This window comes from Kogia breviceps, chromosome 10 (genome assembly GCF_026419965.1).
Source record: "Kogia breviceps isolate mKogBre1 chromosome 10, mKogBre1 haplotype 1, whole genome shotgun sequence".
NCBI classification, from domain to species: Eukaryota; Metazoa; Chordata; class Mammalia; order Artiodactyla; family Physeteridae; genus Kogia; species Kogia breviceps.
Genome location: NC_081319.1, coordinates 36,237,361 through 36,263,383, shown reverse-complemented (window position 1 = coordinate 36,263,383; position 26,023 = coordinate 36,237,361). Strand labels below are relative to the sequence as shown.

The following is a 26,023-nucleotide window of genomic DNA, read 5'->3' as shown; positions in this document are numbered from 1 at the left end:
CAAGAGAAGCCACCACAATGAGAAGCCCGTGCACCACAAAGAAGAGTAGCCCACACTCACCACAACTAGAGAAAGCCCATGTGCAGCAATGAAGTCTCAACTCAGTCAAAAAAAAAAAAAATTTTAAAAATTAGAAACAAACAACTGTTTTTCTTTTATTCAGACTGCTGTCTTTTTAGCACCCTACTTTTAGCAGTAAAAGAAAAGAAAATATGGGGATTTCTAAGATCCAGAACACAGTCATTAATAACTAAAGGACAAAGGAAGAACAATCATTAGGGCTTTAAGTTCACACTTCTACCTCCAAAGTAGGAGCAATTTGCTCACTCACTATCAGACACCACAGGCCCCCCTGAGTTCTAGTAACCATACAATCACAGCCTTAATCTTGATTGTCCCAGTGCCAGCCTGAGGCCACAGACTTGTCAGTCTGGCTGAGTTCTGGATGAGCTTATATCCAACATTTAAAGCAGACAATGTCCAACGTTCCCAAAGTGGCTGTCCCGTCTCACACTCTACCAGCAGTGAACTGAAATCCCACGGCTCCACAAACTCACTTCCCAGTGAGATTTTTTAATTTTTGCAAATCTAGCAAGTGTAAAATGGTATCTCACTGTGTTCTGATATGCATTTCCCCAGTTAAAGAGTAAGGTTGAACACCTTTTTTTAACGTCTACTGACCACTGGATTTCCTCTTTTGGGAAGTGCCTGCTGAAGTCATTTTTCCACTGGGCTGTCTTTTTTACCTATTGATTTGAAAGAGCTCTTTATATATTCTGACAGTTACATGTGATTACAATTTATGTTCCTACTCTGTGGCTAATTTTTTTACTCTCTTTATGGTATCTGTTGATAACGCTTTTAACTTTAATGTAGTCACATTTAACAACCTTTTCTTTGTAGTTAGTGCTTTTCTGTTTTCTTTCTTTTTTTGTCTCTCTTTCTTTCTGTCTGTGTTGGGTCTTCATTGCTGCACGTGGGCTTTCTCTAGTTGTGGCGAGTGGGGGTTACTCTCTGTTGCAGTGCACAGGCTTCTCACTGCAGTGGCATCTCTTGTTGTGGAGCACGGGTGCTAGGTATGCAGGCTTTGGTAGTTGCGGCACACGGGCCCTAGGGCATGTGGGCTTCAGCAGTTGTGGCATGTGGGCTCAGTAGTTGTGGCTCACAGGCTCTAGAGCACAAGCTCAGTAGTTGTGGTGCACGGGCTTAGTTGCTCCGCGGCATGTGGGATCTTCCTGGACCAGGAATCAAACCCGTGTCCCCTGCGTTGGCAGGCAGATTCTTAACCACTGCGCCATCAGCGAAGTCCCCAGTTAGTGCTTTCTGCACCTTGTTTTAAAAAATTCTTCCACACCCTGAAGTCACAATGATCTTCTCTTATTATTATTACCTAAAATTTTTAAAATTATGCCTCTACATTCAGTTCCTTAATCCATCAGCTACAAGGGAAAGATTCAATTTCATTTTTCTCCCCTACATGTAAAACTGATTATTGGGAACTAGATCTGACCCCAGTAACTAGACTCAACCACCGCGCAAAATAGGAAACTAACGAGATCCTTCTTTTGTTGAGGACCTACTATGCCAGCTAGGAGTATTTTACATACCTTATACAAATACGCAATAATTCTACAAAGTACACTGCTACTATTTCCATCTTACAGATGAAAAAACTGAAGCTAAGAAACAAGTCCAAGGTGTTAAAAGATAAAGATGGGATCCACATCTGTCTCATCTAATGCCCATGTTCCTTCTACCATACCACACTGTTTTAGGTAAGAATTTGATCTCTGGATAAAAGAGGAAACGTTTTCATTTGAAGATGCAGTAGTCACTTTACTCTCCAGGTCTGCTAATAAAATGATTCTTACTTTATTTTAATAATCAGGGAACAGATATTTGTTGAATGACTATTACCTGCCAGGTATTGTTCCCTACTCTGGGGATCAAGTGATAAACAAAACAAAGTCCCTATCCTCTTGAGGGCTAACATCTAACCTGCTCGTAAGTAGTCTCCCATGTCCCTTCTGCATGACCCAGTCTTACACACTTAATAAAGAAATACTTCCTCAAAAGCAGAGCAATAGGACTGCAACATGTTGCACTGTCAAGTTTAAGGCTGAACTTAAATAGCAACTTGGAGAAATTTCACCATTTCACACTGACAGAACGCCATGAAAGAAAGCATCCCCATGCCTCTTCCCTTCTCCTGTAGCTTATACTTTCACTTTTCAAAAAACATTAGCAATATTTCCAAATTACCTTAACAAAATGATCATGACTTCTTGTAAGCAAAATGAGCATACATCTTGTGCTATTTCTTAACCCTTTTCTTTCCTCTTTAAAAAGATGCATTTCTATGTACAATAAGCAGTAATAAACTTGTGCTTCATTTCTTTACTACAAATGGGATGTCTATGCATATTCAGAAAATAGAAGAATTCAAGAACTAGATGGACTTCCCTGGCGGTCCAGTGGTTAAGACTCCACGCTTCCACTTCATGGGCCATGGGTTCGATCCCCGGTCAGGGAACTAAGATCCTACATGCCGTGTGGCATGGCCAAAAATAAAAAAATAAAGAAGTAGGAGAGAAAAAAAGGTAACTGTGCAGAGCAATGCGAGAGGCCAAGAACTACCTTTATTTTCCCATCACCTGCTTGCATCTGTTTCCATCTTTCAGACAAAGAAAACACCCTTTCCAGAGGCTCTAGATTCCACCCCTTTCACCCACTTAATAATATAACACCATCAGTTATTCCTTCTGTACTACATTTCCACAGGATTAGTCACATCAGAGGAACATACAAACACGCTCTAATGCTGTCATCTCAATAATCAAAGAAAACCTCTCCTGATCCCGTCATGCCCTCTAAGAACTTTTCCATTTCTCTGCTTTCCCTTCACAGTAAGAAGTCTCATCTCAGAAGCTTGTCTACATGTGCCATTTCCTCACTTCCTCCCCAATCAGGCTAATCTATCCTAACACACTGACATTACTCTTGGCCAGATCACCAATGACCCTTCAATCACCAAATCCAATGGTTTCCTGTCTGGTCTCACCAGGCTCCCCCCATCTATATAGTAAACTCCTCAAAGCATTTTCTCCTCTCAGCTACTGTGACACTACTGTCCTGGTTTTCCTTCTTCCTCTCTGTCCAATCCATCTCACTCTTGCTGGCTCCTCCAGAATCACACAAACTCTAAATCTTGGAATTCTTCAGAGCTCAGTGCTGAGTTCTCTTTTTCCCGTATACATCCAACATTCTCTTCCTGGGCGATACCATGCAAATTCATGGCACTTGCTCCCTGAGCTCCAGACACACATGTCCAACTACTCATTTGGAATCTCCATTTCAATGTTGCACAGGCAAGCAAAACAGAACTCTAATTTGCTTCTAAACCCAACCCTCCCCAGGCTTCCCCATCTCAGTGATAAACAACCAACCAAGCCAAAAACTTAGAAATCATGGCCAATGGCTCAATCGCCCTCACTCCGTCCATTAGCAAATCCTACTGAGTCTACTGTGACCATATATCTTGAAATTAACCACTTCTCCCCATTTTCACCATCATCCTAATCCAAGCCACCTGGACTATTGCAGTAGCCTCCAAACTGCCTCTCCTTTCACACTTGGAAGTCTGTTCTCTACACAGCAGATAGAAATCTTTTTAAAGGCAAAGCAGAGTGAATTCCCTGGTGGTCCAGTGGTTAGGACTCCGCGCTTCCACTACAGAGGGCATGGGGTTCAATCCCTGGTTGGGAACTAAGATCCCGCAAGCCATGTGGCGCAGCTAGAAAAAAAAAAAAAAAAAAAGGCAAAATAGATCCTGTCACAATCATACTTAAAGCCTTTCAGTAACTTCCTAAGTAATAAACTCCAAACTCCTTACCAGGATCTACAAGGCCCTGGAAGGTCTGGTCCCTACTTAACCACTCCATCTTCCTTCCAATCATACTCCCTCTGTTGGTTCCTAATTCACCTCAGACTCTTTCCTAAGTACTATCCCCTTGCCCAAAGTGCTCCTCACACAGCTGCTTCTCACCCTTCACATCGTAAGTCTAAAAGTCACCAGCACAGAAAGATTTTTTTCTCATCATCCTATTGAGCATGTCCTCATCTTATTCTCTAACATATCACTCAGCCTACCAGCCAAGTACTTATCACAAATACTAGCTTCTATTTATTTCCTTACTAGTTTATTATCTCACTGCTTTCCCAAAATACAAGCTTCCCTCTGTTTGGGTTGTACATGCAGTGCCAATAAATAGTTGTACAATGAGTGGCAGAAAGAAGAAATAAATCAAGGACAGAGGAAGGGAGAAAAGAAGGGAAGAAAAGAAAACATTTCCTATCTATAGCCAGGTTTCCACCAGAGTTTTATAATACAGATTTTTCCATACTGTAAGTGAAAGTAGAGGTTCGCTGTCGGCTAAGTTGAGCCTTACAGTAATATTCTATACATAACTTAACCTATTTGTAAAGTACAGCTCTAGCAGCAATCTGTTTATTTTATACTCAGTGCATTTCTATTGCAAGATCAAGTTATTGCTTCTCTACAACTAGTCTCAGGAGTTACTAGTACACACTTAAATTTGCCAATGTAAATGAGGAGAAAATTTTGCTTAAAACATAATGCCAAGAGGAGAAAAAGATAATTATAAAATGAAAGGCTTTATGCCTAAATGCATTAGAAAAATGCCTCTAAAAGAGCAAAATGTTAATGAGGGGTGATCGGTAAACGGGATACACTGTTATTACCTCTTACACTGTTATTACCTCTTCGTTTGTGTATGTTTAAAATTTCCCATAATAAAAAGTTAAATAAGAGTAAATGCCTCTAAGAAGTCAAAAGTAAGGAAGTATCTCTGGGTCACAGCTATTTTCCTAGCTCAAGTGCGCTCTGTTGCCCTCTGGAGACTTAATTTAAATGAACTGATAACAGTTTCTAAAGGTGTTTTCCTAAGACATGGGCTCCTTGCGAGTGTCTGTGGGCCCTCCCACTGGCTCAGTGTCACAGACTTCCAGCCCAGCCTCCTTTCTATGAGAGTCTCCAACAACCACAGCTCAAAAACAGAGCAACTTCAGGGGAGGAATAAAATCATTTAAAAGGAGGAAGTAGTGGAAGCATGCAGAAAGGGAAAATAAATGATTTTTGCTTAAACAGAACATTTTTTTCCTAGAATTTTGATGAGGCAATATTTCTCTCTAAAGCGCACTTCAGATTCTGAAAGGGACTTACAGAAGACTAAATGCAATTCCGCCACAGGCCAGCACCCCCAGCCAAAAGGGCCCTCCTCCTCCATGACTCTAACATTTCAAAATGTTGCTGCTATCAGAGGTAGAGATGCTACTGTGAAGGCCTCATTTATTAGGTGGCACAGAGAACAGAAGAATGTAAGCTGCTCTGGCAGTAGTTAATTTTTTTGCTATAGAAATACTCTGGCCTATGGGAAAACAAAAATCATAGAAGTTTATTTTCAGTTTGTTTAGACTGAAGAAAATAATCCTATTAGGAAAGTAAGGGACTGCAGCTAGTCACAATTTTAAGATTGATTTTATCCTTACAAGTGAATCCATGAACATAATGAGATGGATCCAAACTGGCACATGAAAGATCCATTTATTTAGTTTACAAGTAGAAAAGGATCATCGTTTAAGAAAAATAATTAGCATTACAGAAATCCAAAATAAACTGATGAATGAAATAAGCTAGTACTTGAACATAAATTATTTAATTCACCAAAAACATGATAAATTATTCCCTGAAGATAACTTTTAACATTAAAAGCCCTTAGAATTTCAGATTTAAGGAAAAAAGCAAAGATGTGAATTTCATAAATAAATTACAGTAGAATTCTAAATCTGTAAATGTAATCACTGCATAGGATTTCATTTTGTCTTTCTTTTTTGTGGGGTAGGTGGAAGAAGTATTTTTTGATCTATCAGTGACAGACCTCACATCCAAGAAACAGACATTCAACCTAAAACCCTAGGCCAATTTTATTTGGGGCCTAGAGAAGCAGGGAAATAGGCAACAGAAGTCCCACTAATTCCTACCATTTCCACTATGATCTCCCTCCGCATCTTGAGAGATTTAAATGTTGCCATCCCTAATCAAAAATAAGCTTATCAGTAATAGATTCATGTCATAAATATTGACGAGCACTGAACATGAATATAGCTTGCAATCAATTATATTTAGACCTTGGTATCCTTGTTCATAAGCGAGAAAAAGAGCAACAAGATGCTGGCAATGTGTCTTGGGGGGTGTGGGGGAGGTGAGAATGATCTGAACAGCAAAGGGAGGAGCACTCAATCAGAGGTACCCTAAATACAAGCCTGTCACATCTTAGACCAATAGCTGATAGCAGGGCTCTGAGTAAGGACTATAATCAGATTAGGAGAGGCCAGTATGATCTTGTAGGTGACAGAGATCTAATCTGGGACACAACTGGGCCTAAACACAGATTTACTGAACTCACGGAAATGAGCACTTAATCGCACTAAGAGATCACGGCCACAGAGAAGATATGTTTCCTGTCGTGTTCCATTTCGAGAGGCTGAGTTCAGTTTTGTGGTTCAACACATGGATGTGACTAGGCTAAGTTGGAATTTAATTCATAGCTTTCTAATGCTGCACCCATGATCTCAGATCTTACCCTTGCTATTAATTTAGTTTGTCCTACATCTAAGTTTATCTCTACATGTGAATTAAGTAAATACCACCTGTGCTGGACAGTTTATGTTGGTACTCAGCCCAATGTTTACCCTTCTAGACTCTCCCTAAATCATCAGGTGTGAATCTGCATCGCCAGCCCCCCTTGTCAGGCGTGCTCTCACTCCACTCTGGCAGCTGCCCTGGTAGGCGTAGAGGTTCCTGCTTGACAATTAGTGCACTCCAGCAGTATAGGTGAAAAATGGTGGTGTGTGGGCTCTACGCAATACCACCTTCCGCTTTGCTCCTCCAGCCCTTCCTTTTGTATCCAATTCCTAGAATCATACCCCCCCCTTTTTTAAACTGACGTGTAGCTTATTTACAATGTTGTACCAATCTCTGCGGTACAGCAAAGTGACTCAGTTATATACATAGAATTATATCCCCTTTTTATTTGTTTATTTATTTATTTATTTAATTTTTTTTTGGTGGTACGCGGGCCTCTCACTGCTGTGGCCTCTCCCTTTGCGGAGCACAGGCTCCGGACCCACAGGCTCAGCGGCCATGGCTCACGGGCCCAGCCGCTCCATGGCATGTGGGATCTTCCCGGACCAGGGCACGAACCCGTGTCCCCTGCATCCGCAGGCGGATTCTCAACCACTGCGCCACCAGGGAAGCCCTATATCCCCTTTTGATTGAAGCACCTAGGACTGGTTTCCTGACTAGACATTGTCTGACAGCCTACCAAGTTCAGAATTTATATAATTCACAACCCAGGGTGGGGAGCTATGCTATAAAATATTCATTCATCCATTCAGTCAACAACTTCTTACTGAGCACCTACTGTAGGCAAGACCCTGTTCTAGGTGCTGGAGATACAACACAGACAAAAACCCCTGTCGTCAAAGAGCTAACATTCAAGTGGAGGAGAGAGATAATACACAGGCTAGAGAAGTAAAATATACAGTGTTAGATAATAAATGCAAAAACAATCAGGGGAAGGGATATGAAATTTTGCAGGAGGTTGAAATTTTCTTTTTTTTAAATTGATGTATAGTTGATTTACAAAATTAGGTAATAAGAGACTTCCCTGGTGGCGCAGTGGTTAAGAATCCACCTGCCAATGCAAGGGACACGGGTTCAATCCCTGGTCCGGGAAGATCCCACATGCCATGGAGCAACTAAGCCCACGCAACAACTACTGCACTTATGCTCTACAGCCCGCAAGCTACAACTACTGAGCCCGTGTGCCACAACTACTGAAGCCCACATGCCTAGAGCTCATGCTCTGCAACAAGAGTAGCCACTGCAATGAGAAGCTCTCGTACTGCAAGGAAGAGCAGCCCCCGCTCGCTGCAACTAGAGAAAACATACATACAGCAACGAAGACCGAACGCAGCCAAAAATAAATAAATTTACAAAAAAAAAAAATTAGGTAATGAATTTCAGGTGTACAACATGGTGATTCACAATTTTTAAAGGTTATACTCCATTTATAGTTATTAAAATATTGGCTATATTCCCTGCTCTGGACAATATATCCTCATAGCTTATTTATTTTATACATAGTAGTTTGTATCTCTCTTAATCCCCTACCCCTATCTTGCCCCACTCCCTACTGATAACCACTAGTTTGTTCTCTATATCTGCGAGTCTGTTTCTTTTTTGTTACATTCACTAGTTTGTTTTATTTTTTAGATTCCACATATAAGTGATATCATACAGTATTTGTCTTTCTCTGACTGACTTATTTCACTGAGCGTAATCCCAGGAGGGTTGAAATTTTTTTTTGTGTGTGGTACACGGGCCTCTCACTGTTGTGGCCTCTCCCATTGTGGAGCACAGGCTCCGATGCGCAGGCTCAGTGGCCATGGCTCATGGGCCCAGCCGCTCCGCGGCATGTGGGATCTTCCCAGACCAGGGCACGAACCCATGTCCCCTGCATCGGCAGGCAGACTCTCAACCACTGCGCCACCAGGGAAGCCCAGAAGGGTTGAAATTTTAATCACAGGTCACTGAGGTGATTTTGGGGGAAAGACCCCAAGGAAGCAAGAGAGCTAGTCATGCACATATCTCCAGGAAGGCATTCCTGGCAGAGGAAACAACACGTGCAAAGGCCCTCAGATGGGAGCCCCCGGGCTTGTTGGAGAGCAGATAGTGGGGAGGAAGTCTAAGAGGTGGGAAGGCCAAGCCATGGAGCCTTGTGGAATATGACAAAGACTTGAGTGAAAGCAGGAAATTCTGAGCAGAGGAGTGACATTATCTGACCTGTTAACAGAATCTCACTGTGTCAAGGGTAGCCTGGAGGAAGCAAGGGCAGAAAGAGAGGACTCAGTTAGGAGGCTACTGTAAAATGAGACTGGAAGATAGCTAAGATGAAAGTAATGACAGTGAGGATGCAGAGCAAATTCTGAATATATCTTGAACTCCTATGTGATCATTAAAAAGTCAGGGGCTGGTCCCTGAATCTTGCTGAAATCCACAACAGTGGAAATTCCTAGGACTTCCCTGGTGGCGCAGTGGTTGAGAGTCTGCCTGCCAATGCAGGGGACCCTGGTTCAAGCCCTGGTCCGGAAAGATCCCACATGCCACGGAGCAACTAAGCCCGTGTGCTACAACTACTGAGCCTGCACTCTAGAGCCGGTGAGCCACAACTACTGAGCCTGCATGCCACAACTATGGAAGCCTGCATGATTAGAGCCTGTTCTCCAACGAGAGAAGTCACCGCAACGAGAAGCCCGTGCACCACAATGAAGAGTAGCCGCCCCCAGCAACTAGAGAAAGCCCATGCGCAGCAACAAAGACCCAACGCAGCCAAAAATTAATTAATTAAAAATAAATAGGGTTTCCCTGGTGGCGCAGTGGTTGAGAATCCGCCTGCCGATGCAGGGGACACGGGTTCGTGCCCCGGTACAGGAGGATCCCACATGCCACGGAGCGGCTGGGCCCGTGAGCCATGGCCACTGAGCCTGTGCGTCTGGAGCCTGTGCTCCACAACGGGAGAGGCCACAACAGTGAGAGGCCCGCGTACCACACAAACACACAAATTTAAATAAATAAATAAATAAAATTGATGATGCAGGTAACTGTACCCTCCTAGGGCATAAAAGTTATAAAAAAAATTTTCTATCTGACTCCTACCAGGTGAAAATATAATTAGCCAAAGAAAATGTAATAATTGCAAATTAACTTCCTATAATATTCAATATATGGAAAAATTAATGCATAACATGCCAGGGTTATAAAAATTTTAATAAATCAAAACAGCAAATGACTCACATATAAGCACTCAGCATAATAACCTCCCGCAGCAATTAAACAGCAAATTAGGGGAACTCAACAGATAACAAAGTAAAAAGTTTGGGGCCCATTTAGGATATACTGTAATCTTGCCAAGCTGCATGCTTATGGACACAAGTTAACAGAGTTTCCCCTCCATCCCCATGTCCTGACTGCTGCTCACTCCAGTTCCAGGCAGGTCCCAATGAGCCTGCCTTCAGTTTCAGATATAATAGCCCAAGATCACTGTAGCTAGAGTTCTTTGCTTCTTCTAGTACTCTGGAAGAGGGAAGTTGGTGGGAATGTCACCAAAGTTAAACAGCTTTAGGAGGAGGCAGCACTAAAGATAAAGGTTTGGAAAGGGATTTGAAAAGGAAAAGTTCAGGATTATTTTCTTATTTTACACTGGACCTTTTCTCCATTAAAAACTGAAATGTCTTAAGTCTGAGAAAGTCTTACACTAATAATATATGAGTAAGTATTCAAAGATTACTCACTCCCTGAACTTTACTCCCACAAACATTATTCCACAAAAACCATTTCTCAAAATAACACCCTACAAAAATGTCAGCCCCTCCTCCCAGCCCTGTCAAAGTATCTTCCATAGGAGGCACTTTGTACCTTTCTGACAGCACTTAAACACTAGCTATTTTGTATCATATCTTATCCTGGTACTATAAACTTCTCAAGGGCAGGGAATTTACTCAACTTTGTATTCCCTAAACTCCTGGCACCACCGCTTTATAAAGTTTGCTGAATAAATTTCTATGTCAACAGATCATGGTACCTCCAATACAGCAGAGAGGAAAAAAACCACAACTTTTAATGCAGCAATAACGTTCCTGCCTCCAGGGAGGGGTAATGTCATTCTCATAAGAGAAGAAAATTCAGTGCCCACCATCTCAAGGTGCCTCAAGGTCAGCACAGCTGACAGTCCTGGTGTGCACACTGACCAATCGGAAGTGCCTTTTTCACCTGAGAGGGCGTTAAAGCAGAGCTCCTGTGTGAATTTATTAGGCATTATCCACAGGCAATTCGCTTGCTCTACAGTCCGCTTCAAATCCTCTGACGTTAAAACAAGCCTTCAAACCATTGTTTCTTCCACCTGTTCTTTAAACATTGAACGGTCCAACTTGCCAGGCTGCCCTGTTGTTTACAATGCTTTTCACAATACAAGGAACTTGACTAAATCTAATTGCTGATTTCTATACTTTTTCTGAGATCACTTTTTTCTTTCTTTCTTTCTCCCTCTCCCTCTCCCCGCCCCCACCCCCCCGCCTCTTTCTTTCTTTTTGGCTGCATTGGGTCTTCATTGCTGCACGAGGGCTTTCTCTAGTTGCGGAGAGCAGGGGCTACTCTTTGTTGTGGTGCGCAGGTTCCTCATTGCAGCGGCTTCTCTTGTTGTGGAGCAGGGGCTCTAGGTGCACAGGCTTCAGTAGTTGTGGCGCATGGGATCAGTAGCTATGGCTCTCAGGCTTAGTTGCTCCGTGGCATGTGGGATCTTCCCAGACCAGGGCTCGAACCCGTGTCCCCTGCATTGGCAGGCGGATTATTAACCACTGTGCCACCAGGAAAGTCCTGAGATCACTTTCTGAAGGCACCTTATCAACCCATAAGAACTTGCTTTTTGCCATACTATGTGATGCTGTTTCTTTGCCACAAGTCCAAGTCTATAAGTCGCATATCCTTCTGTCTGCCTTCATGGGTCAAAACTACTCACTAGAATACAAAATAAATGGCAGAAAGAATGCCACAGCAGAGAAAACACACTTGACTCCAGAAAGCCCAGTAGTGCACTCAGCGGCTGCAAGCCCGTGCCGGGAAGGGCACTAGCACTTGTGGACCAGCAGTGCCTGCCCATTGCTGGCCCAGTGTGTGCACCCTCTGTGCAAGCGATGACAGCCCTGGGTTAGGAATATACTACCATGAATTGTTACCCATTTTTTGACGACAGTATTTTAGAGGCAATGGCAATACACAGAGGAGATACTGATGCGGTTATGAATGTAAGCTCTGAGGGAGTGTTCTCAAGTTCTTCCAATAAAGGGTAAGAAGTAAGAACTCAGATTACTGAAATATAATAACACTTTAAGATTCAGCTACATAATGCATCAAGATTCCAAATTCAGTTTCTTCAGAAGATACGATACTGGAACCATAGCATTCTGTTTAAAATTCCTTATCAAGTAGCTCAGATAAAAAGCAACTTAAGGGCTTCCCTGGTGGCGCAGTGGTTGAGAATCTGCCTGCCAATGCAGGGGACACGTGTTCGTGCCCCGGTCCGGGAAGATCCCACATGCCGCAGAGCAGCTGGGCCCGTGAGCCATGGCCACTGAGACTGTGCTTCCGGAGCCTGCACTCCGCAACGGGAGAGGCCACAACAGTGTGAGGCCCGCATACCGAAAATAAATAAATAAAAAGCAACTTAAAAAAAAATTTAGCTGTGTTACTGCCAATGAACAAAGGAATACAAAAAAATTTCCAGAAAATAAAATAATTTGTTAGCCAATCCATGCTGCTGTGATTTTCTCAAAACCAAAACACAAACTAAATTGATAACAAGCAGTACACACACAGGTCTTGGGCTTTAAAGGCATGGTTAACACCTCACAGTCTGTGGACATCTTCAGACACCTCAGCCTCCCAAGACTTGGCTGGGAACTCTGCCCCCTCTACCTCTCCTGCCCCATAGGAAGGGGAAGCAGTGTCGGAGACTTTATCTCCTGCTCCCCTTATTCTACTGCACCCAGTGCTGGAGAACAGTCTACTTGTACAAACACTTTAACTCAGAAAAAACACATTCAGTATTAGAAAGCTTGTCTTAATCCAAACAAATGCAGTTATCATTATTAGTCCATAATACTGTTTATAGCATAAAAAACTGGAAATACCGACTGAATAAATTATGGAGCATCCATTAACAGACTACTAGGCAATCATTAAAAGAACAAGGCAGATCTCTGTGAACTTGGATATAGCCAAGATATTTTAAATGAAAAGAGCACTACCAACTGAGTTTTTTGAAGTGGGTGGGGAAATATATATCATTATACAAATAGAATTTTTCTGGAAGAAAACAAAAGAAACTAGGGATAACAGTGGCCTGCAGAAGGGACTGAGGGGACTTCCCTGGCAGTCCAGTGGTTAGGACTCCAAGCTTCCAAGGCAGGGCGTACGGGTTCGATCCCTGGTTGGGGAACAAAGATCCATGCCGTGTGGTGTGGCCAAAAAAAAAAAAATTGTACATAATGGACTGAAGGACTAGGGATCTCAGTAAAGGAGCACTGTACACTCTTTTTCACTATTCAAAAAATATTTTACTACGTACATGTACCCCTGTTTTAAAAAAAAGATTAAGGGAATTCCTTGGAGGTCCAGTGTCTAGGACTCTAGCTTCCACTGCAGGGAGCACAGATTTGATCCCTGGTTGGGGAACTAAGATTCCACAAGCCACACCGCCACGGAGTGGCTGAAAAACAAGCAAACAAACAAAAAGATTAAGTACTTAAGTCTGTGATTATGATAAAAATAAAGCAATGCAAGAAAAAGTGATGCCTATTAAAAGCAATCTCATTTTTCTTATCTATCTCTAAATTCTTTGTGGCAACATTTCAATTCAGTAAAACGGGTGGGTGGAGGGGTGGTATAGGAAGAGGTTCATTCTACCCACAGTAACTTCCAACTTTTTGCCAACCATGCTAAAAAAAAAAATGTATACTTCCTCCTCAAACCAAGATGCAAAAATCCCTTAAATGTTTGGCTCCACTGTAATCAAAGTTTAAATGATTCAAATATACTAATAGATCTGCAACTAAAGTTCAATTACGTTTTACATGTTAATATCACATACTAACTATATTATGAGTAAACAGTTTTACATAATATCTTTTTGTTTCTAAACTAACAAAGAACTTCGGAATTACTGAAGAGTCCAAATTTTCTAAACTCTCTCCAGCCAAAAATCAGTTAAAAACTAGAGTATTGACTCATTTTTCCTTTGTGCATGGAAGCAGAACAAAATATATCAAACCAAAAAAAAATTTTTTTTTTCATTAAAAAATAGAGGGTTTTTTCTCCCATAGCTTCACAATTAACAAAACTTCTCCATTTCCAGGCAGGACTGAATAGGGGGTGGGAAGGATTATAGGCAAAGTCTAAGTCTGGTCAACCCTCTTTCACTTCTGTGGTGCCTCCCCTGTTCTCAGGTACCCCCAGTCCTCATCCAGATACAACATCATCAACACTCCCACCACAGTAAGAGCACCAATTCAAGTAACAATGGTGGGAGGACAATGGATCCACTAGATTTTATTCTGAAGCCCAACCTGGGGCTCATGCACCTGCAAATAACAGGCTCTCATTAGTTACATGAGGGCAAAGGAAGTATCAAGAGAACTGCCCCATCCTATGCTCATACAGAACCAGACTGGTGATTGCCTCTCTGTAACTACTATCATGAAAAGTAAAGCAAATGACTGGAGCTAATGCCCTTCAATTTGATTTTAACTAATGCAAATGCATTTGTCAAAGATCTAAAGATGGGCTGTTATCCTCGAAAAAGTGATGTTATAAGTTATAAAGAAAATGAAGTTGAGGAAAGGAATGTGGCTCACCTAAAACAATAAACAGACACTCCAAGCTGCAAAATATGACAAAATATTGACTTCTCATAAAAAAAAAAATTCTGAACATTCAGAACTAAACTATAACACTGCCCCCAAATCTCCAGAGTTAAAAAAAATTTTTTTCTTAGACCATCTACAAGTTGGTTGTTTATTCATACCTCCACTTAACATATATGTATTTGCGACACACCATTCTCAGTACAGGGATGCCATGCTGATTAAAGGTCAGACCTGGCTCCTATCTTCACGGAGTTTACAACAGCAAACAGAAGAACAATGCATTAGTGCACTGTCTTGTTTTCCCACAAGGAACAATAAGGAAAAACATTCCTGGAGTAGGTTTTAATATTCTCTACAGTGGGGCTCTAAAACACTTTATAATAAATTAAACTTTTAAATTTAAATATTAGAATGAGCTAAAAATAAGATAATTTCACATAGTGATAAGTGCCATGAAGAAAACCAAACCGTAATGAGACATGAAAAGCCAGGGGAGCGGAGGTAAGGATGTTTAGGAAAGGTTTCATTACTGAGCTGACTCCTCTGATGAAAAGGAACTAAATGTAACAAACTCAGTGTACTTGGAGAGACAGAAAAGACATGTGGCTGGATTGTGGGAAAGCAGGTGGAAAAGTGGCAGAGGTGGGCAGGGAACAAATCACAAAGGGCATTACAGACCACAAAAGGAGTTTGGATTTTATTGTAATTACCATGGAAAGACACTGGCAGGCTCTAAACCTAGGAGTCACAAGACAGGATCTGATTAAACATCATAGTTTCTTGTTTAGCACATAATACATTTTAGAGTAGAAATAATGTTATAAATGATGGTGCTACAGTATTGCTTCTATGCTTTTGTTCAGCTCTAATTCATCTACTATCTACTCTCTGCTATGCTGTATGCAAGGTACTGATAAAGAATAAAACGGGGCCTTCCCTGGTGGCGCAGTGGTTGAGAATCTGCCTGCCAGTGCAGGGGATATGGGTTCGAGCCCTGGTCTGGGAGGATCCCACATGCCGCAGAGCAACTAGGCCTGTGAGCCACAATTACTGAGCCTGTGCGTCTGGAGTTTGTGCTGCGCAACAAGAGAGGCCACGACAGTGAGAGGCCTGCGCACTGTGATGAGGAGTGGCCCCCGCTTGCCGCAACTAGAGAAAGCCCTCTCACAGAAACGAAGACCCAACATAGCCAAAAATAAAATAAATAAATAAAAATTAAAAAAAAAAAAAGAATAAAACAGGGTCTCTCACCATGAACTCTCAATCTGGTATAGACAACTGAACAAATAATTACAATTGTAATATTCACAAGGGGAGAATATGTAGAATACCATGAGTACCCAGGGCAAAGAGTAGTTAATCTGGCCTGGAAGAGTCCAGGAAGGAAAACTCTACAGGAGACCTGAGTCTTAACAGGACAAGCAAGAATCTCCTTAGTGTAGTCCCCTAAGCACAACACCCAAACCACTGGTGGAACATGAGAAAATTTAGGGGCTGCTGAAGACTTTCTTTTAAAGTATTTACACAGCATCATTAAGGTGGAATGGGAAAAAGAGTTAACATATAAAACATGCAACTGCAACTTCACAGGTATTGCTTAAAGAGGATTTATTAAGAACTTCAAAGGTACAAACTTCTAGTTATAAAATAAGTCATGGAGATGTAATGTACAGCATGGCGACTATAATTAATAATATTGTATTACACATTTGAAAGTATCTAAGAGAGTAAATCTTAAAAGTTCTCATCATAAGAAAAAAACTTTGTAACTAGGTATGATGACAGATGTTAACTAGACATTGTGGTGATCATTTCCCAATATATACAAGTATCAAATCATTAGTTTTATACCTGAAACTAATATAATGCATGTCAATTATACCTCAATTTAAAAATTAAATTAAAAAAAAATTTCACTAGCATTTGGTTTTCCCAAAAAACTGAATATGTGGGTAGTCTAAATATCATTTCAACAAGTGGGTCTGTGCTCTCTGTATATGTATGTGTATGTGTGTGTGTATGCATGTATGTTACCCATTGTGTACTGGGGTTAAAGACTTTAATACCAACTTTTATTGCAGCCATTTTTATACTTAAGCCAAGACAACCTTTAATCAAAATTTTCAAACAGAGATTTTGAAAGAATTCCAAATACTCTCCACTTTGACTCAAAAGTTATGAAAATTTTCCTGATTTGCTTTATTTTTCTATACATATGTGCATATATGCATACTTTATGAGCCATTTGAAAGTGTTGAAGACATTGTGAGACATCATGATACCTCAGCTCTAAACTCCTCAGCTTGCTTCTCCCAAGAATAAGGGCATTCTCATATATAGTCACAATGCCATTACCACACCTAAAAAAAAAAAAATTCCTTAATATCACCTATAATGAGGTACATAGTTTTTAAAAATTTTAAGTACAAAGGCTTTGTTGAGAACCTTGGGAGTTCCCTGGCTGCCTAGAGGTTAGGGTTCTGGGATTTCACTGCCAGGGCCTGGGTTCAATCCCTGGTCAGGGAATTGAGATCCCTCAAGCCACGTGGTACGGCCAAAAATAAATAAATAAATAAGAAACTTACTGAAGGAATATATTTGGATAAAACGATTAGATTTATTATTACTTGTATTTCATTATTTTTATTTTTAAAATGTAATAATGCTTTATAAAATTTAATTTAAAAAGTCAAAATTTTAGGAACTTCCCTGGTGGTCCAGTGGGTAAGAATCCATGCTCCCAGTGCAGGGGGCCTGGATTCAATCCCTGGTCGGGGAACTAGATCCCGCATGCATGCCACAGCTAAGAGTCAGCATGCTGCAACTAAAGATGCTGCATGCCGCAACTAAGATCTGGCACAACCAAATAAATAAATAAATAAATAGTTTTAAAACTAAAATAGTCAAAATTTTAAAGTAAATTTTTAAAATATTAAAAGAATAATTATGGTGATCAAATATGGCCAAAAGCATGAGATTGGTACATGCGAAACTGATATTTGGGGAGCCTTGTGTTAGTGGAGGACACACTGGACATGCAGCGGAGACGATGTGCAGAGGACCAGGGTGTGGGCGTGGCTGGAGGGACGGCCTGTGTGAGAGGGGGCTAAGCTGGGCAGGTGAGGGGACAAGCTCCTCAAGAATTCTGTGCGCATTCCTGAGGAGCGTGGACTTTCCCCTGCTGGCAGCAGGATAAGTTTATGTGATAAAATCGAGTTTGTTTAGAAAGAGCTATCTGGCCACAGTGTGTCAGATGGATTGGAGAAGGAAGGGCAGAGGATGGAGGGTATGGAAAACCATCTGGAGACAACAGAACATATTTTTAACTGCAAATATTTAACATTTTTAGTTATATTATGGGTTGAACAAACCTGCTATACTGGTAAAGAAACAAAACAAAAACAGTAAAACTAAACTAAGTTTACTTGAATGTTCATGTTGTAGAAGAGCAGCTTTTAAGAGAGTAAGTTGAGACTTCCGTAAAACTTGAAAGAAACCCTTGGGCACTTCTGAAGGTTTCAGCATTTAAAGGAGTGGGCTCTTTTTAGTACCTAGTTTCACTTTCCAAAGTGGCTTTCCTTTTCCTTGGCAAGATTCATCGCCATCGCCGCATTAATTTTATATTTACCAGTCACAATTAAAATAAAACCAACGGGAAAGAGGTGGGGTGCAGAACAGATCATGTGATTTTCCAACAAGCAGAGTGCCCTCAGGCACTCTGAGGGCAGAGAGCTCCACTAACAGAGTCCAAGGACCAGATACCAGCTCTGCCTCGGAGGAGGAAGAGGGCAGCACCAGGAGACCAAAGCGGCAGGACAGGATGCTGACCCTTCACTCCCCTTCCACCAGAACTCTAGTTTTACTTATTTTACATATTGGGCTTCCTAGAAAGATTTCACTTAACAAATGGTCCCATAGCTTCTAAAAATGTTTGAAAGCCAAGGAGTCAGAACAGCACATTCTTAAGTAAAGGGTTGGTAATTCAAGAATAAGACTCAGTTCCACGGGAAAGCTGTTGGGGGAAAAAATGGACACCATCACTAAGAAGGAAGGTAAAAAAAAAAAAGACCTAGGCAGATAGGCCGGCTAGAGGAGTAGCTTTAAGGTAGGCTGAGGGATTCTGTTCGGGACCTGTAGATTTTGAGAGGCCAGCGGAGCATTCAAACTGGACAGGCCCAGAGAAGAGAGGCTATATGGATCTGAAGCTCAGCAGAAAGATTTAGGGGGGCATAAGGGCTAGATGAAGTCTAAATGTGGGGGAATCCACCAAGGGAGGGTCTGAAAAGGTCACAGAAGGCAAAAAGAAAAGGGTCTACCTCGAGCTAAGATTGTGTGGAGCCAGTGGCACATAGGGCCACTTCAGGAGGAGACCCTGAAGTCTCCTTCAGGGTTTGAAGTGGGCAGTCTGTCCACAGCAGAGCAGGCACAGGCTGGACTGGCAAGGGTGGTACTCAACAGAGCAGAAGCTGCAGAAGGGCAAAGAGACCAGACTAAAGGGTACTGGCCAGGAAGCAAAAGACTGGACAATAGGTCAGGCTTAAAGGGGCTGGAACTCTGAGAGGAAAAGGAGGTAACGATAAGGTCAAAGATGAGACAGGAAGAGTAGGGAAGCCTCTCAAGGAGGTGGCGGAAAAAGAATACCACACCAGAACCTGAGGTTTCAGTAGTATAGCTGCTTTGGAAAGAGCTCCTCCCAAAGTTAATAGAAAGCCAAAATCAGGGTTAAGGTCAAGGGGTAGGCGGGGAGGAGAAATGGTTTTCAGAACCCTGTTGTGCCTTAAAGCTCTGGATCTGGCTGTAGGAGTCATGGAGCCCTCCTCAAGCACTCATAGCAGAGAAGGGAGAGCCACCCTAGAAGGCAAGGCCAGAAGAGCTCACCCAGCCTACTGCTTCCCTTGTCACAGCTACTACTGGCAACAGAGCCATTTAAAATTTCTCTTGGTTCACCCAGGAGCCCTTAAGGAAAACCAGGCACAGATAATGCCTAAAAGCAGATTAAGTCTGTTTTCCAATTTGTGTACAGTGTCACTTGTATCGGTATTAACAATAATAAAAACTTATGTATATTTAAAATGCAGGGCTTCCCTGGTGGCGCAGCGGTTGAGAATCTGCCTGCTAATGCAGGGGACAAGTGTTCGATCCCTGGTCCAGGAAGATCCCACATGCCACACAGCAACTAAGACTGTGCGCCACACCTACTGAGCCTGTGCTCTAGAGCCCGTGAGCCACAACTACTGAAGCCCGCACGCCTAGACCCCATGCTCTGTAACAAGAGAAGCCACCGCAATGAGAAGCCCACGCACCACAAGGAAGAGTAGCCCCCGCTCACCTCAACTAGAGTCTGCATGCAGCACCAAAAGGAAAGACCCAATGCAGCCAAGAATAAATAAAATAAATTTTAAAACTATTCTGGGTAAAAATATATATATAATATTTTGGAATTAAATCGAAGTACTTTTTGGTTAACACTTTAAACTGAATTTCAGAAGGAAAAACTCTTGAGGTATTTTAATGATTGATAAATTTCTCAGTCCATCTCATGTTGTCATTCCAAATACGACTGTCCTGCACTTGCAGCTGCCAACAAACCTCCCTCCATCTCTCATCTAAGACCCTCTCCAAATGTCATCTCAGCCCAAAACCAACTTTCCCAAACCAAGCAGGTACTCTCAACTGCCCTATCCACCCCAAATCAGTCTAGTGATTAACCTTTCTCTAGATTAAGCAAACACACCTGCCTGCAGCACTGTACACCATGTTAGAAATGCCACTGTATAGCCTTTACTCACACAGTCCAGTGCTTGGCTCTACAGTTACTCAACTATCAAACCACAAAGTTCAGCAGGGACCTAATACCCTTAGCACAATATATAGACAACATTTTTTAAAAATTATGTCCTTGAGTGATGATCTAAAGTCAAAAAGAGCTGAATAAATTCATAAACATCCTCTTGAATAAAAGAGACTAAAAAATAACTACAAATCTTTAGGTGCCTTTCAGCAACAGGCAAAGATTTACAAATCAAACTTGTTAAAACGTCTGCAGTAAAGTCATAATTTTTCTTTTAATAACCTGTCTTCTTATCCTCTCTCCCACTTTTGTAAAGCTTAAAAATGAACTTGTAACAACCTGACCACATCCTTTCTATTTTAAACATTTTCCAATGGGGCCAGTTCCACTTGAAGAAGTATAGAGTCATATCAAAATCCCACTCCCTGAAGTTTAATGGTTCAAAATCTCCCAGGTAACCAAAATCCCCAGAGACTTTCAGCCAATTTAACAACTATGTACAAGAAGAACTTTTTTTTCATATTAAAAAACATTCCAGTTAGAAAACAAATTCTATTTACAGAGATAAAAATACCCTGCCATAACAAAGCCATACCATTTACTGATTAAATGTTCTTTCATTCTCATTTAACTTATTCTGAAATACTGGTTAACAGCCATATAATTCCAGAAAGAAAAGTTTCAGGAAATTATAAGACAGAAAAGCTTTAATAAAAAACATTTAGCATTCACAATACCTGCCTTATGGTCTTCTGCTTTCTGGATTGTATTCATTTCTTTAATATGAACATGACATGAAGTCATAATAAAAAGGCCAATGAGGGCTTCCCTGGTGGCGCAGTAGTTGAGAGTCCGCCTGCCGATGCAGGGGATACGGGTTCGTGGCCCGGTCCGGGAGGATCCCGCATGCCGTGGAGCGGCTGGCCCCGTGGGCCATGCCCGCTGGGCCTGCGCGTCCGGAACCTGTGCTCCCCAGCGGGAGAGGCCACAACAGCGAGAGGCACGCATACCGAAAAAAAAAAAAAAAAAAAAAAAAGGCTAATGAAGTTTGAACAGTTCAGCTTTTCTATAGACTTCAGAGTCAAAAAATAGCACCTTCTACATCATCATTCTACAGCTAAGCCCAGTCTAGTTACCACTGTGAAAGCAAAAGTACCCTACAGAAGCGGCAAGATTATGAATAAGAAAAGTGTTTTTAAAGAGAAAAATCATAGTTTACAAAAAAACAAACAGCAAAAGACGGAATTCCCTTTCATACGTGCTTCTCATTTTGCATCTCTTCAGTTGCATCTCTCAAAAATTTAACAAATTTTAAGTTAAATATCTGATAATGCCAAAGCTAAGAAATCTAAAAAGAGCCACCAAAAAAGGAAAGGAGGAAGGAAGGGAGGGAGGGAAGAAGGAAGGAAGGAGAGAGAAAAAGTGGTGGATCAATAATAACTAAGCAATGAATTACTTCGCTAATGATGCTATGAATCTTGGGGTAGAGTGACCAAATTCAGCTTAGTTTTTGGCCAACTGTCTGAGTTAGTCACAGAAAAACACAATTATTCAGCAGAATCATTTCACAAAAGAAAATCTTTGAACTTTGTGGACTATGCCCCATACATCCCTACCACAGGCCCCAGACAGTTCCCAACTTTGTATCACACAGATGGCCATGCAGTAGAAAAACACAGACCTTTGTGAGAACAAGAATTCACTTACAACTTCTAACTCCTCTCCTTTAGCAGTAGAAACAAGAAAGGGTACAAGAATATACTAAAAGGTATTTGGGAAGGATAAGCAAATTGCTGAGGTACTTGCTTCAGTGGGGAATGTAAAAAACCCAACTTCCTAGGTCTAACACAAAAAGTTATCTTAATCATGTCAAAATTAAAAAGAAAAAACATATCTGATACAACTTTTAGTTACTTTTTGTTTTTGCTTTCATCACTAGAGTTTTAATGACTTGATAAACCAGGCAAATATCCTGCATATATAAATCAAGTTAATTGCCGTCATTTAAAAGGTTGTTAAAGCTTTATGCCCACATTCTTTAATTCACTGAACTTTAAAAAATCAATTTTCATTTAATTTTCTCAGCAAATTCTCGGCTTTAAGGAACTGATTCATCTACTGACAACGTAAATCTGACTTGTTGGGGAAGTTCATGATTCATCCTTCAAACCTACTGTCTGCAAATATACCTGTGTTCCAAAAACGAGAAATAACAGATTAATACAGGCCCCATGTCCACAAGGACTCCCAAGAACCACAGATCCAAACCTGCACAGTACTGCCTCAGCTAAAAAGTGATCTTCTGACTAAGAAGTCTCCCAGGTCAGAATTTTTAGTTATTTTAGATATTTTAAAAAGTAAGAATTGTTATAAAAGCATCAGGATCAGGGCGAAAACGACCATGACCATAACTCCAGGTTTACACATGTGTTTGTCCTTCATTTTATTAATATTGCCCCCTTTCACCCTCAAAAGAGTTCTGTTGCGAAGCAAAAGTCACCGGTGGTGATGGAAGTCAGTATAGTGGTCACCTTGGGAGGGGGAAGGTGTTTACTGAACGGAAAGAATGTAGAGAGCCCTTTGGGAGGCTGAAAATGCTCTATATCTTAATCTGAGTATAGCTACCAGAGTGTATACATACGTAAAAAGTCATTAAACTCTATGTACTTAAGATTTTACTGTAAGTTAGGCCTCAATAAATAAATGAATAAATATATATATAAAATTTCAAAAACATATTAAAATACATGTGTAACTATCTTTCCAGATAATTACAGGAAATCATCCAGACAGAGCTCCCAAGATATTTTTTCTAAATGTATTTTAATAAAGATGCACATTGTGAGCACTTTTATGTAGAACCTTTCAAAGTACAGACCGAGATCTTTTTAATCGTTCACTTTAAAAAGTCACCGAATTTTAGAACTGAAAGCACACAGAATAATGATCCATTCATCCTCTAACTCTGCAAATAAGGAAAACCAAATCTGTAACGGGTAAGAAACATACCCAAGATAAGAGCTGGTCAATGACAACAGCAGTTAACGTAACTGTTTCCTGATCTTGGGCCACTCCCGTTTCCATCAAGCAGTTACTTTTCTGACATTGTAAACGAATCTCAACTCTGAATCTACCTGTGGCCTAGTAACATTCAACATATCCCTCAAAACACGAGGCCAACAGGCCCCAAAGTGTATGCAAGAAAACACTCATCTTCCTTCCTCCTGTCAAGACAGTTGACAAATGAACAATTACATTTTCAGGCATTTTGCTTGCGATGCAATAAAGTGTGACATCTGAAAAATGTGGTTCCAGAGAAGGCATATGCAGGGATTGACAAAATCCATCTTATTTCCTTTCAAATCTCTCTGATGGTTTCTTGGTTCTCAAGACTATATCACTGCTAAGTAGGGCTCACGAAACCTCGCTCAGGACCGTCCATCCGCATGGCTTTGAGTGAACCGCTGGAAAGAACCCCCACTAAATAAAACGCCTGGCGCTGGCAAGGGTGTCCTACCCCAATCCTGGCGCATAACAAAACGTGCAGGTGATCTGTCCTTTACGGCTCAGTTTTAGAACCCAGTGAGCAGCTGACATCTTGTGAAAAACTTAATATACATCCTTTCCGCGGGAATTTATCTCTGTTCTCACAAGGCGTTTCTGCTCCCCACAGGGCAGGCCTGCCTTCTGAGGACACTCTGCTCTCCTCTCCATAGCCTCTTTTCAAGGTCCAAAACGAGACTTTAAGAACACAAATCGAAACGGTCACGGACCTCCCGAGCGGCAAGCCCGGCTGGAGTCGAGCAGCGGGTTCCCCGCAAGCCCTCGGCCCGCTCGCGCGGCACTAGGAAGGCCCAGCGCACTCCACCACGCTGGCCCGAAGCAACCGGTTGCGGCGGCCGCTAGACACTCAGCGGCCGCCTCGGCCCTACGAAGTTCGGACCTCCGCGCGGGCGGCGCGCCCCCGGGTCCTGCTGCGGGTTCGCGCCCCGGCCCGGAGCGAGCCCGGGGGGCGGGTCCGCGGGGGCTCGGCGGGCGGGAGCGCAGGACGCGCGGGGAGGGGCGCGCGGCGGGCCCAGCGCGCCAGGGAACTTGGGCGCCGGCGTTGCCGCCGCCCGGCCACTTTCCTTTCACGACCCAGAGCAGCCGCGCGGCGCGCTGTCCGCCCGGGACGGACGGCCGCCGCCGCCGCCGCCGCGGCGAGGCGCCCAGGCGCGCTCCTGCTGCCCGGCAGGCCGGCGCGCGGGGACGCGCCAGGCCGCGCGCGGGCGCCGCGTTTCCCCCCCCAACACACACCCGCCCCGCCCCCGCCCCCAACGTGCTGCCGCCGCCCGTTGGCGCCTCAGCCCGCGCGCCCGCCGCCCTCCGGCTCCCGGCGGATTTTCGTTGGCAAAGTTGCGTGGCCGCCTCGAGGGGGCCGCCGCGCGGTCCACCGCCCCGGCGCCGCCGCCGCCCCTTCAGGCCGCCGCGCGGGAAGGCCCAGCCGGCGGCCCCGCTTTTTTACCTGTCGGGAGTTTTCGCGCGCGCGCTCGCTAGATCGCTCGCTTTTCCCTTCTAGCGCTCGTTTTCTTTCTTTCTTTCCTTCTTTTCGTTCCCCCGTGCGGGCGCTTTTTCCGCTCGCGCCGCCTGCACTCGCCCGCTCGCGCCCTTCTTCCTGCTGGGCTCCGAGGAGCGGGGCGGCCGGCAGCTCTCCCCGCCCCCCTCCACCCGCGCTCCGGCGGAGGCGGCGGCGGCGGCGCTCCGCGCTCCGACTCATTCCAATATGGCACGGGCGCAGAGCGCATGCGCCCGCGCCCCCCCCACCATCGGCGCTGCTCCCGGCAGCCCGCGCCCCTCGCGCCGCGCGCGTGGCGCCCCCCGGCCTGGCCTCCCAGAACTCGCCCGCTTGTCTTCCCGCACCGCTGGGCGGTTGCGGGAGGCGAGACGGCCGCTGACTGGGGTCCTGGGGGTCCAGCGCCGCCAACCGCCCCCGCCCCACGTGCCCGCAGCCCACAACTTGCTGCGGACACCCCCGAGGCCGTGGCGCAGGGCAAGCGGCGGCGCCTCCGGCCCCCGACGGCGCTGCGACCCCGCGCTGCCTGGCCCCGACAGGGAGACGCGCCCCCAGGGACCCAGCGCCCACCCTGTCCCTGCTCCAACCCACGAGGGAAGGGCCCCCGCACCTCACCTCGGGTTGTGGACAGAGCCCAGGGAACCGGGTGGCGTCCCTGTGTCGATTTTGGCGTCCGAGCCGGGGCGAAGCGCGATGCTGTCGTCCGCACGTGACAGCCTTCGGCAAGATGGCATTAGCGGAGGAACGGACCGAGCGCCAGCTGGATACCAGATCGGCGCGTGTCGCCGTGGGAGAGGGCTGCGTCCGCCCGCCTGGCCCACGTCGGAGACATGGCGCGACCCTTGAGAACTGGGAAGGCACCCAAGTGCCCCCTGTCTGCGAAGTCAGACCCGGACCCCCGGCACACCCGGTGTCTCTAAGCTTCCGCAGGAGGCGCCCTGTAAATCCGAGTTTTCCTGCCGCTCGGGGCCCCGGCGAGGGGGCACAAGACGGCTGCCGAATTCCGGCGGGAGTGCAGGGGGGCCTGGGTAGGGACAGAAGCTCGAAGGTGGCTACAAGCCAGCCCCGCAACCCGAGGTGCCCACGGGCATTATGTTATCCCCCTCGCACCAGCGAGG

At 43.8% G+C, this 26,023-nt stretch overlaps 1 protein-coding gene across 9 annotated transcripts in view; it reads right to left on the bottom strand.

The window, feature by feature from the left end:
* Positions 1 to 25,794, bottom strand: part of SFMBT1 (Scm like with four mbt domains 1) — a 139,508-nt gene extending 113,714 nt beyond the window's left edge. For 2 of the 9 annotated variants that reach the window (XM_067044006.1, XM_067044003.1), the window contains exon 1: positions 24,858 to 25,117. The gene's annotated coding sequence lies outside the window, so the exon portion shown is untranslated. Of the gene's footprint in view, positions 1 to 24,857; positions 25,118 to 25,520 lie in introns of those variants that run through there. The other 7 variants (XM_067044001.1, XM_059075986.2, XM_067044005.1 and 4 more) reach the window with 5 other exon arrangements.
* Positions 25,795 to 26,023: the final 229 nt, after the last annotated feature.